Source organism: Sorex fumeus, unplaced genomic scaffold (genome assembly GCF_029834395.1).
Source record: "Sorex fumeus unplaced genomic scaffold, SorFum_2.1 ptg000169l, whole genome shotgun sequence".
NCBI lineage: Eukaryota > Metazoa > Chordata > Mammalia > Eulipotyphla > Soricidae > Sorex > Sorex fumeus.
The window spans coordinates 10104896-10121603 of record NW_026606226.1 but is presented as its reverse complement, the minus strand read 5'-3'; the positions used below and the strand labels follow the sequence as shown (position 1 = coordinate 10121603).

The window sequence follows — 16708 nt, the reverse complement described above, 5'->3', positions numbered from 1 at the left end:
CCCCCGGGGGACTCCACGGCGGCGAGGTTCCGCGGCTGCGTCCCGCCAGCCCCCGCGGGCCGCGGGCCGGGGTGCGGGCCGTGCCCGGCGCACCCCCGCGCGCAGTGGTTCGGCCCATCCCCCGCCGCTGATCTGGCAGCTGCGCGCGCACCCCGCGGGCCCCGCGGGCCGTCGGGGAGCTGCGGCCTCGGCGGCCGCTTCCTCCGCGCGCCGCCGCCGCTCGCGTGCTCTCGGCTGGCCCCGCGCGCGCGCGCCCGCCCGGGGACGCGCCCGCGCGCCCAGGCGGGGAGGAGCGCGGCCGCGGGGGCGCGCCCAGGTGACTCCGCCTCCCCCCCCCCCACCTCCTCCCCGCCACCTCCCGCCCCCGGGCTCGGAGCGAGGAGCAGCCCCGGACCCCGCGCCCTCCCGCGCGCCCCCGCCCCCGCGTGCGAGGCGCCGCGCCCTCCCGCCGCCCTGCCCGGTGCACGGAGGGGCCCGCGCGCGCGGGGGATGACCTGGGGGTGGCTTTCGGAGCCGGCGGCCGCGCTGGACGTCCCCGGGCGCAGCCAGTGGCGTTGAGAGGTGCGGGGGTGCGGGGCTGCGGGGCCGGGTGGGCGGGGGCCTGGTGGTGGGCACGCGCCCGAGGGGTCGGGGTGGGCACTCGGGGGCGCGCGGCGGGCGAGGGGGGGTCCGGCGCTGCCCGGCCGGGCGCCCGAGGTCCGGGTCCGGGTCCGCGCGGACTCTGAGCCGCCGCGTGCGGGGAGGCGGGGGCCGAGGTGTCAGGGACTCGGTGGAGTCTCTTTGACAATGACCCGCCGGGGCAGGTGAGGCGCAGCCTGGCGGGGCGGCGGGCGCGTTTTCCCGAGGGAGCCGGGGCCGCTGGGGCGGGGGTTGGAGGTGGGGGTCCCTCGCCGCTCCCCGCCGGACCCTGCATCCCCGCGGAGCGCCGGCGCGAGACAGTGATTTATGCAGCGCGAGGAGCCGGATACATTTCCTGCACAATGTATCTTTCTCTGGCGCCCCGGACCCGGTGCCTTCCCAGCCGCGGGGAGCGCGCTTCCCTCCCTGGGCGAGGCTTTCTCTGCGCCTGGCATTATCGCCGGCTAAATACCTCGCAGCGCGCTATTGATCCCCAGCCTGCCGCTTCCTCGACCTTTGTGGCTGGGCCCCCGGCATCTCGGGACTGGCAGTCATAAATCAGCAGAGGGGCTCCGATCCACCGTCTCGCCCTGCCCGTCATTGTTCTCCCGGACCCCCGAACCTGCACAGCCGCATCAGGTGGAGGACTCTGCAGGCGGAGTGTGTTCCCCGCAGCCCCCCAACCCCCGGGAAGGTCGGCTGCTCCGGCCAGGAGTGCAAGAGGTCGCAGGTGTTTTGTTTTGGGGTTTTTTTTCCCCCCCCGGGGCGGGGGGTGCAGAATGCTTTCCAGTGGGGGGTCTGGAGCTTAGGGCCCCTCCCGGACAGAAAGTCAGCCTCTCTGCGCTTAAATCACACACCTGGAGAAGAAGGGGTTTGCACTGACAAGGTTTATTCCCAGGCTGATGGCCAGGAGTGATGAAGCAGGTGGGCTGTGCGTCCATGCCTTAGTGATACCACGCGCTTCCCTGCCCCGCTGACGTTTGGCACATGTATGGGTCAGTGCCTGCCCGGAGGAGATGCAGGGTGGGCGGGTGGTGGTCGTGGAGGAGGAGGAGGAATTAAAACGGGAACATTCTCAGCATATACCTAAAGAGTCAGTGACATTTTCCTAGCTCACTTTTGGCAGTCCATTTTAGTTTGGAGGTGTATAGTTAGTTGTGCTGGTGGTGGTGGTGGGGTGTGTGTGTGTGGGGGGGTGGTGGTGGTAGTGGGGAGTTCAACTTTTAGGACAAGATGAAAGCAGAACCAGACAAATTCTGGAAATTTAAAATTAGCCCATAACTAGAAAGCATTCTTAGGAACCCAGAGAGGCTCCAATTCCTGTCGTTTCTGTTATGCACATGTGGAAATAAACGGCCTCATACGCTCAGTTATATGAGAAGGATGGAGAAAACCTGTTTCATTTTGTAAAGACGTGCCTGGGTGTGTGTTTGGCAGCGCGGAGAGCAGAAACATTTATGCTTCTATAAAAGACACACAAGTGTATATTGTTTAACTTTTGTGCAAATACTCAGATGGAGTATTTGGGAAATCCGTCTTTGTTTGAATAGTTTAGTCAACCAGGAAAATCAGTTAGTGGAGGTACAGGGGTATTGTTTGTGTAGTAACTCACTGGGGATGCTTTGATTGATGGCCGTGGTTCTCATCGACCTCTTCTTCCAAGGAAAGTACTTAAACAGCTCCGGCTGAGCAGCCAGGAAGCTCCGAGCACCCGTAGGACATTGGCCGCACTGATGGAGCTGGCCGAGGCTGGCTTCTAAATCGCTCTTACACCCGGCCTGCTTTGCAGGTGGTTCAGCTTTGCAGAAAAGGAACTAAGTTCACTTTAAGATAGGACATCCCCCCTTGCCCCCTTGCCCCCTCCTCCCCTCCCCGCAAGGTATATATAGATGGAGGTTTTGTGCAGGAAGGAGAAGCTCTTGTCTCTGAACTGTGCTCTGAAGCATCAGGTAAAAGTGGGTGACTCCATCTCTTGTTGTGTTTTTGTTTTTTTCCTCCTCTTTCCTCTTATGCTACCTTGATTTGCTGTGTGATTTCATTCCTTGTTTTGGCCAGAGCAGAGGTTGAAGCAAAAAATCTCTCTTCTCTCGAATGGTTTCTTTGACAAACGTGGATATGAAAACATTCTGGCGATCGCTTCTAAGACAGCTCGGAAATGAGTTCAGGAGTTAAACCTCTCAGTGTAATCAGGCCGGGGATAGGAAATTAAAAAGAACTAATTGAAAAATGTGCTAGTTTGGTAGCATGTAATTATGTTAAGCATCACCCTTGCTATTAGCATGTGCCCTGTGAAGACATCCAGATAAGACAGCACATCAGAGGAGCTGGTGACCTGTCTACCAGGTAGTCCCTCTGTAGATATAGGATCTTACTATTTAATAAGAACTAATTAGATTAGAAAGGGAATTTGGAGTCGGGGTGCTTGATGCATTGCTTTGAAGGACTTGGTTTCACATGGGTTTTTGATTGGCACTTAAAAAACTCCGTGAACTCGAGTTAAAGGGGAATGTTTTATTGTTTCCATTGAAGTTTTAATATTGTATGTAAACATTTCCTTTATTTATAAACATACCATTTGTACATTTTGTGGTGGGGTCCAAGGAACTGGTTTACTTTCCAGAGAGTGGGGAGGAGGGCTTTGCTGAGTATTTTCAGGCGACACTCTTGAGAGAAGGTATATGAACGCGCCTGATGTTGCTTTAGAAATATTGGATTACAATGAAATGAAAAACTGGTTTGTTGATTTTTTTTTTTAATCCTTCAAGTTTCCACTCATTGTTTGCGCTCTTTTTCCTCATTGTCAGGTTTAAAACATACAGTATCATTGTCGTCTGTCCCCTGAATAATGGTCCTGAGGTGATATTATTAATGTGGCTTTTTAAAATCAAACTAATTATACTTGCCTAAAAGAGCCACATGTGTGCGATTCTAGCTGCCTGGTGCCTTTTGAGAGCCCTGGAGACAGGCTAGTGAATAGAACTGAAAATTCATTCTGTATTTGATTAAATGGAACAGACTCACTGCTCCTTACCTCAGCAGGGGCTATGAGATCTCTTGATCCCCGAAGCGGCTCCAAGACCCTGGGAATTCCATTAGCGAGCACCTGAGGAATTTCTGCCCTGCAGTGCCTTTTTTGTATGTGTGGATGTGTGTGTGGGGAGAGAGCGGGGCTGAGGCGGTGTGGGGGGGGGATCTCGGGCTGGGGGTGGGGAGAGAGGCTGCATAAGAAGACTCCATATGTTAGCAGATCTAAAATCAAGGCATGACTTAACAGCTTATCTTGTAAGAGAAAAGCCCGGCCCAAAGGCAGATTGCTAGTCCGGACTTCTTTGCAAGCAGGACTGGGAGGAGGATTTTTCGCTCTAAAGTGAGCACAGAAAAGGCACTTTGCGACACGAGCACACGCACGGTGCCGGCTGGGTAAGTCTGCTTTGAATGATCTTTTGGTGTGAATGTGAAGCAGTGTGACAGCAAGTCTCGGCTGAGAAGGGCCGTGCATTGTTTTCATAACTTCTCAAAGGAAGAGCAAAATCAGAGTCCACGCGCAGCCCAGATGAAATGCTTCTTGCAAGAGGCATGTTTTACCGGAGTCTTTTGTGTTAAATGGGATCGCGTTGATTTGTGGTTGTTGTCGCATCTGTATTATAGAACGTGACTTCATTTAGAATAGGTCTCTGGTAGGTCTTGACATTTCATTTTTCACCAATTCTCTCTTATTTTTAGTGTCTTAAGGCACTCATTTTGCAGAATTCCTAGCAGCCACAGCCAGTGAAATGGTCCTACCAACAATTTCTGGGAAATCTTTGGGAAACATTAGTTTGTCTTTTCCTCCCTGCCTCCCTCTCTCCACCTCCACGGGGGACTCCCTCACAAATAAATTTCGGACACTGACATTTTTTTCTGAGTATTAACCCACGGTTTGTTTCTGAAATACTCTCTAAGGAAGAGCAGTGCTGAATCTGGGGTGGTATATTTAGTCGATTATCTTCTGAGAACTGTTCAAAATGAATATGAATTTCAGGGCTTGTAGCTTTCCCAGCGCAGGATTTCTGTCTGTTGGTTAATTTGATCCGTTTTGTCCCTGATTAAAATCATACCATGTATCACAGTTCGTTCCAGCCTCTACCAAAGTCTCTGTGCATTTCAAAAATTAACAAGCCACTTGGAGAATATGTTTAATTTTTTTTTTTCTCACCTTCATCTCAGATGTAACATAGCCAAACTTAAAAGGCCTCCAGAAGGCTTTGGAATAAACCTTAAAGTTAGGAAGCAGAGTGCTTGCCTCAGTTTACAGTTGCCAGTCCCCTTGCTATGTGATGTATTTCGATGATCCAACATAAATGAAAAGACTTAATTTAGAAGAACATTTTGTTCGGCAACGTATCCGTTGGAATGTGAGTAGGGACTTCAGTTCTCGAGAGCCTGTGATGTGTGTTTTAGTCAGAGAATAAAAGAACCGTGAAATTTCTTGCCTTACGTCTAACTCGGAGTGGGGGGGGGGGAGTACAGGTTGTGTACTGTTTTTGATCTTAGGTTGTGTATTCCGCTTACAGGTTGCTCTGTGATGAATTTTATTTGTACACTATCTTCATACGCAGAGAATAAGAATGTTGGTATAGAACGTGCTTCTGAGCCCTTCTGAACTGGCTCCCTTCTTTTTTCCCATGTGATCCTGGATGGAGATCTCAAGCCTTGGTTTCCTCATCTCTAAAATGGGGATAACAGCAACAATCTCTTCGGCCTCTGTTGTGGGCACGAACCAAGATAATGAAAGTAAAGTGTTCGTCCTATGGTAAAACCTCCGTAAATGTTATTTTTATCTTCTGAGCATGTTAGTCTACGACTTTGATCCCAGAAGGGATTTCTTTGAAGTGCGAAATAAGATGGATTTCTAGGAAGGTGGGGTTGGCATGATTAACTGCAGTTATCGGGGGCTTGCTACAGTTTCTGTAATTTTGCAGTTGAAGCTGAAAAAGCACTTGGAGACAATGTGTTTTGCTCCTGACCCCCCTCCCCCATGCCTCCACCCCCATCTGAAATAAAAGAGTGGGCACAAGTAGATAGACAGTCAGGTATAGGAAATGAATAACTGGCCAAAGTTTTGCTTAGTTAACATGCCTGCCTGTGACAACCATGTTCAAATGAAGACAGCATTGCCTTTCTTTACCTTGGCAGATTCCTGGACCCCTTTCCAGACACTGCCCCAGAAAGTTGCAACTATTATGGCTAGTCTCACCAGAGATTAATTTTGCCTCTTGTCAAAGTTTATAGGAAAGGGCTCTTTTATATCTGTATAGGTAGGTACTCTTTTTTTTTTTTTTTTGCTTTTTGGGTCACACCCAGCAATGCTCAGGGGTTAACCTGGTTCTGCGCTCAGGAATCACTCCTGGCAATGCTCAGGGGACCATATGGGATGCTGGGATTCGAACCCGGGTCAGCCGCATGCAAGGCAAACGCCCTACCCGCTGTGTTATCGCTCCAGCCTGAGGTAGGTACTCTTTTCTATATGATTTTGTTTGTTTGTTTGGGGGCCACACCTGGCTATGCACAGGGCTTACTCCTAGATCTGCACTCAGGGATCACTCCTATTGGGTCTCAGGGGACCAAGTGGGGTGCTGGGGATTGAACCCAGGTCTGCCATGTGCACCGCAAGTGCCCTACCCACTGCCCTATCTCTCCAGCCTTCTATACCTGATTTCTTTTTTTTTTTATACCTGATTTCTTGCACTGCTTATTTTGTCCATGTGGTTCATCTCCATAAATGTGTGTATTAGTCGTGCTTTTTAATTTGGCACAACGTTCTTTGAAATCCATGGTAGTTCATTTTATTAGCATGCTATATATTCATGGTCATTGGGGGCCTAGGGGGAATTAGTATTTCTTCCTAGATGGTTAGAAAATTTAATCTCAGTGGCTGTCTTAGAAAAATAACCTCGACTTCTATTTTACACCTAAAATTGGGTAGAAAGTAATATAATTTCCTTCAGCCAGAATTCTATAAGCCAAGTCCTTTGATAACCGTGTTCCTGTGTATATGTTGTTTTACAAGGAAAGGAAGGAAGGGAGCCACAAAATACACCAAAAATGGATGAAAATAGAGCTAGGATGTTATTCCACAGAAAAATTATGGAGAGTGGGGCTGTCCACATACATCAGAAGTAAGACTTTTGGCTGCTAACATTAGCAGTTGCTATCAGGCGCTGCCTGTGTGTTTAGAATTTATCTTACTGTATTTCTCTAATATACGAAATAAAATTTATTTCACAGAGCCATGGAACAAGAAAACAAGATTATGTTGATGATTCATGACTTTAAAAAAAATTTTTTTTTGCGAGGCTGTGGTTGAGATTAATAGCTTATATTTTCTGTTCTGGGAAATGTTGATGAAGGATTTTCTGATGCTCTGCTTGAACGCAAGCCACTACCCTCTCAGGAGACCTTGTTTTGTTCAGGGTTTGGAATTTTATTAAATCTTATTATTCATAGCTCTGTGACACCAGGTCATTTTTCATGGACAGCCCTGGGCAGGGCTGGGCTCCCTTGGATGCCAGAGGGGCAAGTTGCTCCCTTTTCTTCTGAAATCACACCACCGGTGGCCAAGATTTCTATGGGAGTGGAGAGAACTGATAAAGTGATATATGATTCGTGTTTTGTTCCTTAGGGCACTCAAGAATGTAGATTTTGTTCCCAAAGAAGGAGGAACTATTTACCCTACCAAGCGCCTTATGCTCGAAATGCTCTTTTGAAGACACGACCTCATTACTGGACGTGTCCGAGCGGTGTTTGCAAAAAGATGTTGTAGAAAGAATCTTGTCCTTGCGTGAGACATTGAGCCACAGACCCCACAAGGTCTTTGTAGTGTTGACTCCTTAAAATAGGCTTCTGGGGGGTGGCCACATTTCATAGCCACCCCATACTTAATTTGGCGGGGAGAAAGTGTATCCAAAATTGGGTTGGAGAGATGGAAGAGCCGGCAGGGAGCTTGCCTTGAATGACATCCACCCGGATTGGGTCCTCAGCATCCCGTATGGTTCCCTAAGCACAGCGAGGAGTGATTTCTGAGTGCGGGGCCAGGAGTAACCCCCGAGCCTCACCAGGGATGGCCCCCGCACCAAAAAGAAAAGGTACTCCCCAGTTCCAAACTGTTTTTCTGATAAGTCGTTTTCATTTTCTCAAAACCAGCCCTTTTGGGAGGGGTTGGGAGGCTGGTGGTTGGATCATAGCCACTGGGATTCAGAGAGCAGACTTGATTCTGTGGTGGTCCCAGTGGTCTGGGGTACCTCATGGAGCTGGATCCAACCGGGGCAGCCGCATGCAAGGGGAGCACCAGTTTCCCCTGGCTTCCACCCTCCAGCCACAGCGCTCGCTTCCAGATGAGGACCGCATCTGCTGCCGGGCTCCTTTCTTAGTTCAGCAGCTTGTTGTCAGATATTCTTTGAGATTCTTATAGAGAAAAATAGGCACCTTCCCAATAGCCCGTGTCTGTCCATCCGAGAAGCCACTTTGCTTCCCGAATATCGTCTCTGCTCTCTTTCTGTTCTGTACACCTCGGAGAACTTCCTCGAAGTCCCCCGTTGGCCCGACCATCTCTCTCCTCCACCCGAACGTTCTGCACTGGAATTTCAGGAGGGAGAAAGAACTCAGAGCGGGGATCACCAGTGACTTACCAAAGCAACAAACTCAAGAGGCTTTCCGGAGCCCATGGTTCTTTATCAGTCGATGCTGCCACTTGGTGTTCGTGGCTCACGCTGGAAACCACGGGGGTGTAGGAGCCTCATCTCCAGAGTCTTTCCTGTCCCACCAAGCAGAGGGGTCTCTGCTGCAGCTGCTGCCCAGTGACTCTGGGTGCCCAGCACCTCTCCCGCCCAATCATCCAGAATGTTCGCCCACGGCATTCCTTTGACTTCTCACTCCGCCCCTGTCTCCGCAGCCTGCGCTGTCCACTCTCCCACATTCGGCCTGAATAATCGTGTTCCTCAGCCACGAGCCTGATGGTGCGGCTGCTTTCCCTCAAATTGCCGTGTCCCAGGGGAGACCTGAGCCCCTCACCCGCCCACACCCACATCCTGAGGAGAGCGTGAAGGGCTCTTCCCTGCCTGCTGCCCTGGCCACTGGTGCTCCTTTGTATCCTTAGACTCTGCCTGGCTGATGCTCGGTGGGCAACGAGCACGATGCTGGGTTGCCCTGGTGACCGTGTCTGCCTCACCCTTAGCATATTAAGGGCAGTGGTGGTCCCCGTCTCCAGCCAGCCCTCCCACTCCTATCTTTGTACTGTTGATGACAGGTATTAGCGAAGACCCCCCTTCAGTTCCCCACACTCCCACACTGACCTAGCCGAATCCCAGCAGACTAAAGCTGTGCTTTGCATTTGAATCTCTCGGAGGTTGTTGAAATGCAGGTTGTGGCCTGGGAAGTGTGAGGTGACGCCAAGGTTCTCCCTTTGGCACAAGGGTTTGAGTGGCAGTGATGAAGCTGCTTGGACAACACTGAGTTATGGGGTGCTGAATTGTCTTCTCTAGTTCTGGGGATGATTTCAACCCACTGATGGGCTCTTAAAAATTCGGGAGCTCAGAGACAGGGAGATGCTGCAAGGGGCTGGAGGGAGTTATATATAGTTAGATCCCTGACACCTTGTGGTTCCCTGAGCACCACCGAGTATGGCCCCAAAGCCAAACAAAAGAAGAAAAAAAAAGAAAAACCCCCAGACCACACCCCCCTCCCTCAAATCAAGGGCACGCAAGGCCTTTCTTTCCACAGTAGGTCAACTGTCCAATAAGGTGACGACGTGAAGGAAAACTTGAGATCTCGGGGGAAAAAGAATTTAAGAGTTCAGAGTTGGGGCTGGAGTGATAGCACAGCAGTTAGGGCGTTTGCTTTGCACAAGGCCAACCCGGGTTCAGTTCCCAGCATGTGGAGCACCGCCAGGAGTAATTCCTGAGTGCAGAGAGCCAGGAGTAACCCCTGAGCATCGCTGGGTGTGACCCAAAAAGCAGGAAAAAAAAAACACAAAACAAAAAGAGTTCATTGTTACAGAGACAGGGATGTCTGATGTTTCATCCTTGCTAGAAGACTTGCCAAGGATTGTCACTAGCTTAAACAATTTTATATGATTATAATGTATCTGCATGGCTTTGTTTAGTATTTTCCAAGATGGACAATCCTCCCCTCGCCCCCATCACACACACACACACACACACACACACACACACACACCAGGAGACATCTCACTGATGGGGCTGTAATAACCACAGGTGCATTTGAGGGATGCTTTCTGTTTCTTGGCTTTAAAATGGTACATTTCCAGGAGAGCATTGAGTGACTATTTTCTTTTTTCCAATCTGGAAAGGGACTGGTGAGCCAAATCCATTTGGAGACGCCCTGATTTAAGAGACCAGGGAGCTGGTGCCGTATTTTGTGTGTTGAAACCCTGAGTGTGAGAATTCCTGGGTGTTGAACAGGTAGAAAAATGTGTGTTGCGGCTTCTTTGTCCTGCCAGGGGACTCTGACAGCTAATTGGCTTTGTACAGTATCCAAATAAAAGTAATGAGTTTTTCTCTATTTTATCATAATTTGATAGATGTTCAGTAATTGTACACGCTGCCTGGTCAGAGGTAAAGTTGGCGTGGGGGAATGAATGTGTAATGGATAAATGGATAAAATGCTCCTTTTATCTGGCCATGAAGTTTCTCTAGTGACCTCAGAACTTGGCAGCCCCATTTATTCCCGTGAAAAAAGAAAAAACAGCATCAGAGGCTAGGGATAAGATATTTTTCTTGCCCATTAATTTTTGGCTTGTTTTCATGATTTTGGCCTCAGGGCGAGTGTATATAATAAAATAACAACACAGTGAATAACAGCAATAATAATTAGGGGGTGAACCCAGCTGGAAAGGACAGGCTATTTGTTTCTCACCTTCCATTTAGTTATTCACACTCTCCCTTTCTGAATAGTTCCTTATGCCTCTGAGAGTAGGTATGAGGAATTTTTATCTATTAAACAGAGGTAGCGCCTAGCGGTGGAGCTCAGTGGTAAGTGCATGAATGAGGTTGTGAATGCAGTTCCTTGGCCCGCCCTCGCACCCTCAATAAAATGCAGTTAAATGGCATGATTGGCTTGATATTAGGATGATATGAGAGTGAATGCTGGAAAGTGATCATGAATTTTACAGTTCAGTCTTGTGGGAAAAGTACTATTTAATCCCTCTTCATAAACACCAGTAATGACATCTTGCTAATTAAATTGGTTTGATGGAGCATAATGCTTCCCCCCTCTGTTGGACTCCTTTTACTCTTGTTGAGAAATTATTCTTACTGTGATTTAATGAAAAAATCATACACCAGCTTTTCAGTTTGGTTTTCAAGTATCTGAACAGTCTGTCTTGGGATGACTCAATACAGAAAGGAGATTTTGCTAGTTCTTGAGTGTGTGTGTGTGTGTGTGTGTGTGTGTGTGTGCGCACGTGCGCATGCATGCACTTGCACGCACAAGGGGGGGTGTTGGTGCTCACGTGTGTGTTTCAAGTAAACTGGGGACCTAATATATGCAAAGCATGTTCTCTTGACTCCAGCCCCCTGCCTGACATGTAGTCTCTATGGAGTGCCACTAAATTTTTACCTTCTGCTGTGTCCTGCTTACCCCATGAGTGCATCTTTCTTACTATGGTCACTTCCTTTAAAAAGCGAGAGAGAGAGAGAGAGAGAGAGAGAGAGAGAGGAATAGCACCTGACATAGAGGCAGGTGGGGGGTAGGGGTGATGGGAGGGAACCTGGGGACACTGGTGCTGGAAAATTTATACTGGTGGAGGGATGGGTGTTGGAATACTGTATGACTGAAATCCAATCATGAACAGCTTTGTAAGGGTCTATGTCACAGCAATTCAATAATAGAAAAGTTTAAAAAATAAATAAATAAAAGGTTATTCTACATTTTCTTCCACTAAGTATTGGATGCTTGCCTCAATGTTAGCAGCTTTTGTTCTGGAGTAATGAGGATTATATTACTGAGGAGATGAGTTAAAATACCCTTTCTCACCTAATTCTACACGCACACCTCTATCTAAGAGCATTTTCTTCAAGCCATTCTATTCTGATTAGGAAGGTTCCAATTGCTAAGCCAGCTATTTGATTTCTATACATTGAGGTTGAGGCATATTTATTTTTTATGGTACAAGTCCTTTGTGAAATTAAAACCAATGAGACATCAAACCTTTAGCCCTAAGTCCCTAAGTCCAAGCTCTAGTTCCCCAGATAGAAATTGTGTTGGATTTTAGTCAGATTGCTCTCCTAAAATAAATTGCAGTAATCACTTTATAGACCTGCGCAGGTCTTTCAGGTAATTTCCGTTGTACATTTTCAAGCTAACGTTTTAAAACCCCCGTTGCTAAGTGAGCCAATTTTGAGTCATTGTAGATCGGGCTGTTAACTGTGGTTTCCTATTAGACTAACAAACACAGTTGTCATTATTTGTCATTTCTTTTGTGTTTGAGGATGTATTTAAAAAGAGCTATTGTCATGGTGGTTAAGCCTTAAAATAATTTTACATTTGTGTTACCATGGCGGCAGCCACAGTGGGTTTTTAATCATGCAGTACAACTTGTGCAGAGATTTGGTATCAGTGTTTGTGGCATCAGATAAATTTTAGCTTAGGGATTTGAGCGCAGACATCATACTAATGGTGCTAGGACTCTCGGGGCTCGCTTCTATAGTGGGTTTCTGAACGTGGACCTTGGAAAGATTCAGGCTGTATCCCAGTTGACATGAAAATAACAGTGGAGACGCTTCAGCGGTAGAACAGCCGGTAGGGCATTTGCCTTGCACATGGCTGACCCGCATTGGATCCCTGGCATCCCATATGGTTCCCTGAGCACCCCCAGAAGCAGTTCTTGAGTGCAGCGCCAGGAGTAAGCCCTGAGCACTGCCAGGTGTGGTCCACCCCCCAAAAGAGAAAAGAATTTTGGAAATAGTTTTAAAGAAACAGTATCCATGTTTTACTTAGAGATTTCGCTTCCCAGCAGGTAGATTATTAGAGAAATTTTTGATAAGGAAATGATTAGCCTACCAAAAAATACTTTGATGCCTCATCAAACCCCTATTTTTTTTAAATCCCTATTTTCTTAGCTAGTCGATATCTATGCACATGTTTAGTCATTCGTGATGATAGATGTCAGCTGGGATCAGATGAAAAGGCTGCATACACCATAAAACGTGTGGGACCTGCAGCAGCTAAGGAGGAGTTGAGTTGTGAATTTTTGCATTTGTGTAATGAGTGAAGGATTTGTTTTCCCTTTACATTGAAACAGTTTTCTGGGGAGAAAATTTCTTTTTTGATGAAATCCAACCAAGTCGCCATTTGCTTGCAAAGTCCTTTTGAGTTGAAGCACATGAGCACTGTTTTGTAGAGTAAGAGGATGCACACAGGTTCAGGCCACTGAGCCGTCCGTGAGTCAGGACAGAGGCACAAAGGCTTTTCAGGACCCTCATCTGTGTGGGTGTCCTGTGGACATACCTGGGCAGTGTCCGCAGAGGACTGCTGCATCCTGCAATGTCCTTGCAGGAGCAGCCACCGAAGTCCTCCCCCTTCCCTTAATCCCCCCACCCCCCTCGCCCCCTTAGCTCCTGACTGCCCAGTTGTGAGTTCAGCAGTGGCAACTCCTGTCTTGTGAGTCTTTGTCGTCCCCCTGCAGAAACAGTCTCTCCTGCCAGTTTCTGATGGTGGCATTTCTTAAAACACATCTTGACAGAGTTCTTGGTATTTGTGGGACGTTGGACAGTTGATTCTCCCTCCCCCACTCCCATTAATGATAAATGTATCAGCTAGTAAACGTTTTCATGAGGGGCTGGAGTGATAACACAGCAGGTAGGGCATTTTCCTTGCACGCAGCTGACCCAGGTTCGATTCCCAGCATCCCATATGGTCCCCTGAGCACTGCCAGGCGTAATTCCTGAGTGCAGAGCCAGGAGTAACCCCTGTGCATCACTGGGTGTGACCCAAAAAGCAAAATAATAATGATAATAATATAATGAATAAAGTTTTAGTGACATGGAAATTATAAAGACAATGACTGAGCATTTATTTATATAAATAAATGTATATAAATTTATATAAATACATGTACATAAATTTATATAAATAAATGTGGCTCCTGGCTAGGTCACCTTTAAAATCTAACAGTAGGAAAGGAGATTACTTGGAACCTTAGTCTTTTTTTTTTTTTTGCGCTTTTTTTGGGTCACACCTGGCGATGCACAGGGGTTACTCCTGGCTCATGCACTCAGGAATTACCCCTGAGTGCCCGGGGGACCATCTGGGATGCTGGGATTCGAACCTGGGTCGGCCGCGTGCAAGGCAAATGCCCTATCCGCTGTTCTATCACTCCAGCCCCAGAACCTTAGTCTTTTTAAGCTTAAGTTTTCTGAGAACTAAATATTAAATTTGATTAAAACGTACTAGATTTGGGCTAGAGAGAGTCTGCCGGGGCTACGGGGCTTGCCTTCCCTGGGACCGGCACTGTTTTGATCCCCATTATTCCCTGTGTCTCCCCAAGTACTGCCAGGAGTGACCCCGAGCTACCTGTAATATTGTTCTTGTCAGTTGTGTCTTATGTCAGTATATAATGTTGTGTCTTATGTCAGTATATAATGTTGACTAAAGCAAATGTTAATGTGTAAGCATTCGGTTATCGCTAACTTGTTCTGTGTTGGTCTAGATCAAAATAGTTGTTAAATGTTTAGTAAAGTAGCTCAAAAATGTTTTTTTTTAAAAAATTATTTATTTATTTATTTATTCATTGCTTTTTGGGTCACACCCAGCGATGCACAGGGGTTACTCCTGGCTCTGCACTCAGGAGTCACTCCTGGCGGTGCTCAGGGGACCATATGGGATGCTGGGAATCGAACCCGGGCCGGCTGCCTGCAAGGCAAACGTCCTACCCGATATGCTATCTCTGCAGTCCCCTCAAAAATGGTTTTGACGACCAGTTTGAAAAGGAGAGAAAGAAAAGTAGATTTTCTTAAAGGCCCGATTTCCCCACCTCCTCCTCCGGGGTGAAGCCTGAGTTTTAAGAGCAACAGAGTCCAGCTCCCACTAAGAGGTGTGAGACTGTTTATTTTCACTCCGGAGATGTATATTCTACAGAAGGAAAACTCTGGCCTGGCTTAACCTAAGCAAGTCATTACTTATCTACGATCTGGCAAGCCATTTGATTACAGTTGACAGAGCTCATATGATATCAGAACCAGGCCCTCTGAATGATTGATGAGGCTTGTCAGGAAGATTTTTTTCTTTTTTTTTTTTTTTAGTTTGAGAGGAGAAAAACTGAACAAGATTGAATACTTGTTTAGTTCCCCGATTATCAAGAATAAGCTCAATTCTGTAACATAGTTTGATCTGTAATAATGAATTTGTATCATGTTGTTTCTGGGTTATTATGTAGTTTTTAAATTAATATATTTGGCACGGCGATCCTCCCAAATGGTGCCCAGGAGGCCTGGGAACTCCTCCTGGTGGTTTTTCGCTAGCCAGACCTGTAGTTCTGTGTGAGGACCTGAGGATGCGGCGCTACCTGGGCTGCCCGGGGGTTGTTCATGGGCTTCGAGGCCATACCTGGTGGTGCCCTATGTGGTGCCCAGGATCACACCATTCTAAGCTGCATGCAGGGCAAACACCATAACCCCTGTATCCTCTCTCTGATTCTATTAAATAATACTCTTCTATCAGTGAGTTTGGCTTTTATGATCACATTCTTGACATTTTAGAAATCCTTCTTATCTCGTGAATTTTTGTTTGTTTTGGTTTGTGGACCATACATACCTGACGCAGGGCTTGCTCCTGGCTCTGTGCTCAGGAATTACTCCTACTGATGCTCAGGGGACTATATGGGGTGCTGGGGACGGAACCTGGGTTGACTGTGTGCAAGGCAAAGACCCTACCCACTGTACTATCACTCTGGTCCCAAGACTGCAAAATTTTAACCTATAGGAATTTTCCTCTCTGTTTCCTAACAAGATTGAGTTATTTAAAAGTCTTGGGCTTGAATTGAAGGCCTTTTGATCTCTGCTTCCCTTACTGTCACTGTCACTGTCATCCCGTTGTTTGTCGATTTACTCGAGCGGGCACCAATAACGTCTCTATTCCTGCCAGCACTGAGATTTTAGCAGCCTCTCCCTACTCATCTTTCCCAACGATTGGAAGCTCTTTCAGTGTTGTGGGAATGAGACCTGTTATTGTTACTGTTTTTGGCATATCGAATACGCCATGGGGAGCTTGCCAGGCTCTGCCTGTGTGGGCGGGATACTCTCAGTAGTTTGCTGGGCTCTCCAAGAGGTATATATATATATATATATATATATATATATATATATATATATATCACGATCACGACCATCCTGTTGTTCGTCGATTGCCTCGAGCAGGCCCCAGTAACGTCTCCTTCATCCTAGCCCTGAGATTTTTTTAAAAAAGTGCCATATTCAAGGCTCTTTCAGGGTTAGGAGAATGAGACCCATCATTGTTACTGGTATTTGGCATATTGGGTACGCCACGGGGAGTTTGCCAGACTCTGCTGTGTGGGCAGGTTAGATTCGGTAGCCTGCCAGTTTGTCCAAAGTAGGAATGAGATGATAAGATGTCACGCGGCCGCGAATGCTGAGTGTGATAATCTCTGGATCCTGGCCGTTGTTGGGGTTACACGGCAGTTGGTGGGTGTAACTGTCTAGCTACTGGCAGGTCCAGTCCCAAACCATGCAGGCGTGGAGATCTCAGCCCCGGGTCCCACACACCTGGGTACCTCTGCCAGTTCTTTTATGCATGAGGCTCATCCAAGTGTGTGGAGAGTGGTCCCAGCATGGCCTTGGTTGGGGCCTGGAGGTCTTCAGCTGTTGGGCCCTGGTGGAGACAGTCAGGCACAGGTTGGGAGACTCTGCCTTGTTCTCTCCCGGGAGCTGAGTGTGATAATCTCTGGATCCTGGCCGTTGTTGGGGTTACATGGCAGTTGGTGGGTGTAACTGTCTAGCTACTGGCAGGTCCAGTCCCAAACCATGCAGGCTTGGAGATCTCAGCCCCGGGTCCCACACACCTGGGTTCCCCTGCCAGT

The 16708-nt window shown here is 47.9% G+C and overlaps 1 protein-coding gene across 1 annotated transcript in view; it reads left to right on the top strand.

Annotated features, from left to right (window-relative positions):
• Positions 1-379: 379 nt before the first annotated feature.
• The window catches only part of CDON (cell adhesion associated, oncogene regulated), a 104488-nt gene continuing 88159 nt past the window's right edge, over positions 380-16708 (top strand). The window contains exon 1 of the mRNA XM_056107603.1: positions 380-561. The gene's annotated coding sequence lies outside the window, so the exon portion shown is untranslated. The remainder of the gene's footprint in view (positions 562-16708) is intronic.